The sequence below is a fragment of the Miscanthus floridulus genome, chromosome 5 (genome assembly GCF_019320115.1).
Source record: "Miscanthus floridulus cultivar M001 chromosome 5, ASM1932011v1, whole genome shotgun sequence".
Taxonomy (NCBI): domain Eukaryota; kingdom Viridiplantae; phylum Streptophyta; class Magnoliopsida; order Poales; family Poaceae; genus Miscanthus; species Miscanthus floridulus.
In genome coordinates, this window is record NC_089584.1 from 77,149,196 (window position 1) to 77,158,342 (window position 9,147).

A 9,147-nucleotide genomic window follows, 5' to 3' on the forward strand; every position below is an offset into this window, starting at 1 on the left:
ATCGTACTACACATAGTGTCTCATATTACATCTCATAAGGGGTACATCATGGGGTACAACTTATGGAAGCCACTAACATGACTTATGACCACGCAGGGTCATCTACTCTAACTCATACACCGCAGCTGGGATACGACTGTTCTCGATCTCAATCTCCTCGTCAGACTTGTGAAGTCGGGGCACGTACTTCAAGGCCTCGGTGAGCTCCTCAGTAGGCTTGGCTCCAGGTAGGGTAGGGTAGGCATCTAGGTTGAGGTGAGTCAGGGCTAACTCAAACTCCTCTATCCTAGGCTTTGTCTTTCTATGAATCTCCTTGGGTAGCTGATCCCACATACCCTTCATCTCCCTAAGGCGCTTCTTGTCAGACTTCTACCAAGCCTGCCAAGTCCTCTCACACTTGTCTTGTAGGTACTCATTCTGCCTGAGTGCCTCGATCAGGTGACCCAGGTTGTGAACGGCCTTCTTCCTGAACTCCTCAAGCTCCTGAGTCATGGTCTTGTTCTTAGATTGGATTTTTAGCATATCAATCCCCTTGGACCTCTCTCTGTCTCCTCTGTAGTTGAACTCGGCCTTCTTATTGTCTAGCTCTCTCTGCAACTCCAAGACCTTGTTGTCGAGGTAGCAGTTCCTATTGCCTAGATCGGTGGCTTTCTCCTGTAAGTTAGTGACCTCGGCTCTGTGGACTTCTTCACGACAGTTGAGCTCGTCCTATAGCTTGGCAACTGTCTCAAGCAGACTAGCTCACTCCAGTGCTCCCTGCGAGTCTCGCTCCTGGTACTCCCACAGAAGGGCCTAGTCCTGATGTCTCATCTACTCAAGCTAGGTCACGTACATGTCCTGCTCTAGTAGGTGGATAGCCGAGATACAAAGGCATCTATCCTCCTCGGCAAAGATAACTCTACCGGCTGCGAAACTCTGCTCACTAGGGGTAAGGCTGAGGTCAAGAGCCTAGGGAAGTAGACAAAACTCTGTCGTCTTTAGGTGCTCATAGTGGTCCCTCATTACTCTACGAAGTGCCTTGTGTGAGACAGCTCACAGTCCCTCCTCAACTGTGGCCTCTATAGTCGACTCGATGAAAGCTAGGACAGAAGGTAAGGTAGTGCAAGCTAGGAACTCGACTGAGGTGACAACCGGCCCTTCGATTCCTCCTTCCTGAGCTAACTTTCCGGTGTAGGTGACCTTGACAAGCTCGTCAGGGACTCCTAACATGATGAGAACTTGGCAGAGGGTCTGTGCAAAACCCCCGAGCTCATGTAGGTCGAAGGTAAGCTTGGCGTGGTCTAGAGGTAGCGGTCCTAGAGGTGGCCATTCAACATTCGTTGCCATCTGCATGTCTTATGGAAACAGGTGTTAGCAGGTCAATAAATAGATAAGCCTTGCATAAAAGTAAATGCAGGGTCGGTATATATCCGAAAGAAGGGATGTTCACATCCTATTCTATCGTCCATTTCTGAGGGTTTCGTCCTAGGGTCAAGTATGGCTCTAAGACCAACTGAAACAACCTGATTTCTGCGAAGGGAAATCCACAGAGTCGAAGTGTATTATGCTGTTGTAGATCATATTACCCAAATTCTAGTCTAATACCACATCCATACAACGATAATATCATAGTACATAAAGTGCAGAATTACATAAATTATTACATCGCCGCATTGGCGGAATCAAAAGTAGCATTCATCTAGAACAGCTTGGAGATAAGATCACCAAAACTCAAGCATAGGAACGAACCCCTCAACCGTCAAACTCCTCAGAGCTATACTCCTTAGCAGAACCTATGTGCCAAAGTTTATCAGTACAATTTGTACTAGCCACTCCCACCCTATGTACAATTTTAGATGAATTTTGGTCCTGGTCTTGTATTTTTCTGAGTTCATATGAATTAGTTATGAATTTCTGAAGTTTCAATCATTTCTGAAAATGGGAAAAGGCTGAATTAATATCATGCTGACACGTGTCACGCTCTTGTTGGTCCACGTGGCACGCTAACATCAGTATGATGTTAGCATGACATCATCGTCTCGACTCTGGTACTGACAGGTGGGTCCAGAGCTGCTGACGTTAGCAGCTGACATCATCATGACATCATCATGACGTCACCTCGGCTGTGTTTGTCACTGACAGGTGGGACACGCATGACGTCATCATGACGTTAGCATGACATCACCCACTGACAAGTGGGTCCAGCATCTCTGTGTCGCTGACTTGTGGGCCCGGTCAATGGTTAGCTCAAGCTAGGTCCAAACTGGGCCGGTTGGGCCTAGATACTGGCTAGGCTTTGGCCCACCATGTGGCGTGCACTTGTGTAGCCACGTCATCTTACTGGGCCACTAACAGGCCATGGTCCATGGGCGCAGGTGAGGCGCAATTCATGGTGAGCCCGCCTGCGTTGGTCCATTGATCGCAGAGCCGGTCTATGAAGGACTTGGTCCACTTACTCCTTCCCAGGGTTCGGTTCACGTGCACCAAGTGCACGGACGTGTGGTCGGCGAGGGGAAAATCCCCTTCTCTTCCCTGACGGGGCTCCCACCGGCGGTGAGGTCACCGATGAGCCCCCATGGCGGCGCTAGCATCCATTTAGGGTAGGCAATAGCTTCCCCATGCCATGGCGACTACGATGGTGGGGTCGAGGCGACTACTAGGGCTTCCTAGGGCTCTGGCCATGGTGAACGGCGGCTCGGCATGGCGGTGCTCGTCGACGAGGCATCTAGGGGCAATTCCAGGGGTCTAGGTGGCCCGTCTTCCTTTAGACAATTAGCGGGGAGGCACAGTGTAACATCGACGACCACCATAAGGCACGGTGGAGTCCACACATGGTGGTCGTGCATGGTGGAGCTCCGCCCAAGGTCTAGTGCATGTGGCCAAGGTGCTGTAGTTGGCTAATGGCTTCTTGGTCTACACGGCTATCATATAGGTGTCACGGCGGTGCTCTATGGCCACTCCTAGTCCTATGAGGCGGCCAAATGCGCATGCGGTGGCCGCGCCATGGCGGCGGCGTTCCGCGGTAGAGTAGCTCTGGCGTGCACCATGGTCTAGGTCTCTCCCATGCTCTCCTCATCACTAAATGTGTGCATCACGTGTTCGCGGGCTTAGCGAAGCTCAGAGCGAGGTCGATGTTGGCTGCGATGGCGCGTAATCGCACCGTGGTGGCCTCGCCGCAGGGTGTTGTGAGCATGGAGAGCGTGTGCCTTGTGATGGCATTCCTGATGGGCTTGGAGAGGTCTCAGCCAAGGTGCTCACCATGGTGTGCTTGGCGGTGCGGAGTGGCGGTGTGGTGTTGATGGTGCGGCCGTGTAGCGGTGCGTGGTGCTGTGCCGGCTCGCAGAAGAAGACGGTGGCGCCTTCCTCTACTCCGGTGGCGGCGTCCTTCTCCGTGCCTCGGCTTAGTGTGTTGGTGTGAACCGCACGGTGGCGGCGAGGTGAATGGAGGGCTAGGGCTCGGGGTCCTCCTTTTATGGGCCGAGCTCCATGCTCATCCATGGCGGATGGCGGAACGGCTGGTGATGCACCGAGCGCATCAAACGGCTCTCGTGTGTAGGGGCGGTTGCATGGGCGTGGCGCTAAGGTGGGGGATAGGGTCATGCAATGTGCGTGACCCCGGGCCTGCGCCTACTCCATGGTCGGCTCCCAGTCGTGTGGTGGAGGGAGCATGGGGAAGACGATGACGCTGTAGCTGGGCGGCCGACAGAGGGGGCCCATTTGTCAGCTTATCCTAATGTGGCGATGTGTGGTGCGTGATGGCTGACGGGCGGGTCCGGCTTGTCAGCGGCTTGTGCGCACGCGGGCGGTAGGGTGTTGCTAGGCCAGCTTTGTGGGCTGCGTGTGCGAGTGGGAGGGTAGGCGGGCTCGGTCGGTCTGGCTCGCAAGGCCGAGCAAGCCTGGGCTGCTGCTGCTCCCTCTTCTTTCCTTTCTCTTTTTCTTATTCTTTTTCTATTTTGTTTTCTTTTCTCTTTTATTTGTTGCCAATTTGGTTAGGGTTTGATTTATTTAGTTTCATGTACAAGTGTGCACCTTGATTAAGGGTAGAGCTTAGGGCTGGTTGGTGGGGCCCAAATACTTAGGTGGTACTTAGGTGATTAATTTATTGCATAATAAATTAATTATAAGTGGTCACTTTTATTTGCACAACAAAAGATCAATAAAAGGCAAGTCACTTGTTTAGAATTAAAATGCATGCAAGAATGTGTGTGTTAGGGATTTTAAACACACACATATACAACAGTGACATACTATGCTTATGGGTTTGTTTAGTTGGATTACAACTAATGCAACACTTAGGGTTAGCTCCTACAAATGTCACTCATCATCACATGGGGTTTTGAAGAAAAAATTTTGTAGTTGGGATTTTTGGTGTGTGGATTTTTGGGTTGTTACACTCATGGTGGGGGAGAACGCCAGACATTGATGTGTTATGGCAGGGGATGAGGAGCACGGAAGAGGTAAGGGTGGGAGCGAAGCGAAGCGTGTAGGACTTGATTTTGTTTCTTAAGGCAAGCGGGGCATGCAGCAGCGAGTGGAGCGAGATGTCCAGCTTTCCGGACATCTTAATAATAGCATTACCGATAACGGATTTGTTTGGAAGGTATCTACAACTTCCCATGTGACATGTTAGGCACGCCTGGGCCTTATATGAGTGTGTTTATTTCTCTAGCACAATTATGCCATTAATATTTTCAAACACGGGCATTTTTTATTTACAAATAGATCAACCGTCTTTGTTAAATGGTCCCTATTAATGGATCGTTTATATAGTGTTACTCAAGATTCAAACACATGATCTTCAACTCACATAACACCTCTCCACCGTTGCACTACACACAAATTTATGAGTATATATAAAAGAGTTTTGGTCTGGTGGTCCTCTTTTAAAAAGTTGCATGGATCTTAAAGCATTAAGGTAATTAATTTAATTATAATTTTGTGTTTGATCTGGACTGGCCCCACAGCCATGTCCAACCCAAGGCCAACCTTCCCCACTCTCTGTTCTTGCTCTCTGTATCTCTCGATCTCCCATTATTTCTTGTCGAGAGGGCAGACAAAGGCGGCACCAGCCACCGAGGTGGTTCCTGCGTCGCATCCCTGCTCTGGCGATGGTCTCGTAGTGTAGGGGGATGGCACCGGCGGACCGAGCAGACGGTGAGTCGGTGACGGCGGCGACTCCTTAGCCGCGCTGCATTCCTGCCATGAAATTGGTATCTAGTGGGTGCAGACGGCGTTGGAGGTGGACGGCTGTTGTCATAGACAGCGGCGGACGGGTTCGAACGGTGATGGCGGTGGCTCGGCAGGGCTATGCGCCAATGTGCGAAATCATATGATTCTTTGCTGCTATTTTGTTGCTCAAATGGACTAGATTGATCTGGATCGAGGCCACTCACTTAATATTGATCAATGTATATGGTTCATTGATGATAGTTGTTGCTAGTGCGTTACTCGAATTAACTGAAGTGATCTTAAGTACGATCAGAGTAGCACCTAAAAGAAAGGATACGTGTTCTTTTTTTTTGTTTAGGTCTCTGAATGCTGATGGATGGTATAGTTAATTTATCATGAAAAAAAGGATGGGTAAGATATGTTTGTTGGCTTTCATTTCTTGTTTGATATTCTAATTCTCGAAAGGTGCCTAGATAGGAGGCGGCTATATATTAGAAGAATCTATTGTAATCGGAGTTGGTTCTTGCTTTGCCTAGATCTTGTTAGATTGATCTCTAATCTTAAATTAGGCCCAATGGCCCAGTTGAGCCTTTGATCTGCGCCCTGATCAGGGGCACCCAGCCCACTATGGCTGGAGGGGTCCTGTCACACTATGCAATAAATAGAGGTGGGAGCCGGTGGCTCTGAGTATAAGGTTCGCCTAAGCCGAGCTCCCCATCGATAAACCCTAACTCGATCTAGTGAGGGGCGCAGCCAGTGACGGGAAGCACCTCCACCACTGCACTATGCCGTCATCGGTCTTCACCGTCGATCGCCACCGCCCATCACCGTCACTGTCTTCACCGACTGTTGCTGCCCTCGTGCAGACACTGACACAACGACCATGGCTGACGCTGCTGGATCGAAGCCCTACGATGGTCAGTAACCTAGCTCTACTCCTCTCTCTAATCTTTGTCTAGTTCATGTACTAGGACATGTTATCCATTTACAAGATGTACCTGGCAAGATCTTATGACTATGTGATCTTAATAGTTCTTAACATTGGTACTAGAGCCAGGTTCTATTGAGTAGATCTCGGTATGGGTACAAATAGAAAAGAAAATAAATCAAATGAAAGAGGTGAATCGAATCGAATGAATTGAATCAAGTGAAGAACAGAGAAAAGAAAGGGGTCTCAGCATGCGAAGCCGAGCCCTAACCCACAAATCAAACTCAGGGAAGAAGAATAGTGAATGAAACCCTAACCCTAACCAAACCCTAATCTTGATCCTAACCCCATCCCCAACCCTAAATCGGATAGATCCGAGAAGAGAATGAGAGATACAAAAGAGAGAGGGGAACAAAGATTATACCAAACCATGCTCTTGACATGATCAGGAATCCAAGTGAAGACTGCTTGCCTCCCTCTAGACCTGGCCTAACTAGCTATGCCCTAGAATATGGTGGAGCTCTAAGGATGATTAGGGTCTCTATCTTCTCAAATGACTTCAATGCCTGAGGGAGGGGGTAGGGGCTAGTATATATAGGTCAAAGCATCAATTTTGTGCCCTCAGATCAAACCGACTTGAATAAACAGCATAGATGCAATCTAGGAGACGATGGAGAACCGACATAGCAACGGGGGGATAATAGGTGGGCCCTAGGGGCTATCCACCCCACCTGGCGGCGCCATGCCCTCCACTTTGGCGTGGAGTCATCTTGAGTCTTCTAGAACCTTCTGGGGTTGTTTTCGCTATGGATAAGCGCGAGTAAATCTGACATCTTGGTCCACCTTGATAGTTTTCTAGGTAAACCCTGCAGAAAATATAGATTCACCAAAACTCATGGAATTTGTTAGTTTAAACCCCTAGACCTTTGTTGGTGATTATATTTATGCCCTTATTCATGTAATATTGATGGTTTATAATGGTTCTTAACTACTATCAACAAACTCCCCCAAGCTTAACCTTTGCTAGTCCCTTAGCAAAGCTAAACTTGGATCAGAAGTTGCATCAATGCTTTCACTCCTTGAAAGTACATATGCGTTCAAACAAGAATTTTCCTTCGGATTTAGAATGAACCGATCTGAATTTCAAACTTACCCATATTACCTTCAACCATGGGGCTTCTTAGCTCTCACTTGGGTCTTGAGCAATTAAAAGATAGAATAATCAAGTCAAACACTATGTCTCAAGTTCTTTACTCACCCATTATTCTGGAGTTTTTATAGATTTTTAAAATAAAACTCAGAGCTTCCATTGTATGACACTCTCAAGTCTCAATGTATGTGGTATTTGTAGATCCTCACCAAGGCAATAGTGATGTTATGCCTTTCTCTTCCTACAACTAAGGCTTATGTGGAGCTCATAGGAGTGGAAAAAAATATGAAAGAGCATACTTGCAATACATATATTATAAAGTCAAACCTCGGATCCAAAGAGAGTTGAGTCATACAATCAAATCAAGATGTGCATGTGTGTGGATGTATGATGGATACATATGGTGGCTAACCTATTTGTACTATGCTCCTTGAAAACATATCTATCTTTTGGAACTTTGAAAATCTTTTTGCAAGAGAACAGGGGCTATCTTATTCATCTCTCTCTCTTTTTAGGCGGGCATCTGAGTACCCATTATTTTCAATATCTCGAACACTTGTCCATTTTTTTTCTTTTCTCTCTTTTTTCATGAATAACTTTTGCATAGCTCAATGCTTCTTTTCTGCAACAAAAATTTTGAGAGATAGCAACAAGAACTTGGAGCATTTATTTGCTGGATATCCTATCAGACATATTTTTGGTGTTTACTCCCGGTGTAGGACTAAACATTTTTGGCTGGATTTAGATGAAATGACATATTTTTGCGCCTACCCCTAGTGTAGGAGTAGTGCATATGTGGCTGGTGTGTACATGATCTTGATTTTAAGAGCATGACAAACCTCTCATAAGGGTCAACAAAGCTTGACTAAACTCAATGCAAAACAAGCAGCATATATGTGGAAGTTTTCTTATTCTAAATATCATATATGGCTCTGGTAGGAATTTAAGCTTTGTCATATAGGACTCATCATGTAGCATTTTTATGTTTTTCAAAATATAAATCTCTAGAACTTTAGTATCACTCAGAACAGGATAAATAGCAGCTCAGACCTTCTCATATCATATCTGTCAATTACCTAGACTTAGATCAAGCATATGCTACCCATGAGTTTCAAGTTCATAGTAAATTCTTATATCAAAACAGTCTTATCAAAAACTCAGGAGAATTCGAGGCTAAAAACTAGGTACCTAAAAGGAGTTACGATAGAGAAACTATTTATCATTTTCATTGCAAGAGATTATCCTTAGAGTCCATTTATTGAGCTCTTAAAAATCAAACTTTAAATAAATCTAGACACATACTTTTATTTTATTTTATCATTTTTTTAGATCACACCTTACCAAAATAGAAATCTACTATAAAGATAAATTTTTATTTTGTTTTAATTTGTTATGCATCTTTTTTTAGTATGAAGCAAACTCACTTAGTAGTAAAACCAAAGGAAAAGAAATACTTAGCTAGATACATGGGGTATGCTTTTCCCCCAAGCTAGATGTTGGCATGGTTGAATGTTGAAGTTGAATGATCCTTCTCAAAGCAGATTTGCCAGCGGATGCCCTTCTCATCCATGAATGGAGTGAGATGAAGATGACCAGGTGAACTTGCTCTTGATCATAATGTGGGGTGTACGATCTCGGATACCCACGGCAGGCCACATGGGCAACGCCCCTAGGGGTGGTCCAGCCCACAAGACGAAGCCTTGTAGGGCACGACTCTGCTCGGTGCCTCCCGTAAGACACCAGGAAGATATCCATAAGATACTACGAGATCTGTTAGGATATGTATGATCCCAAGATTCATGTAATCAGTTATTACTTTCCGGTCATCTCTCAGATCTAACTGACTTGTAACCATGCCTCCCAGACTATATAAGGTGGGCAGGGACCCCCTCCAAAATCACGGCATATCATACGATAGCTA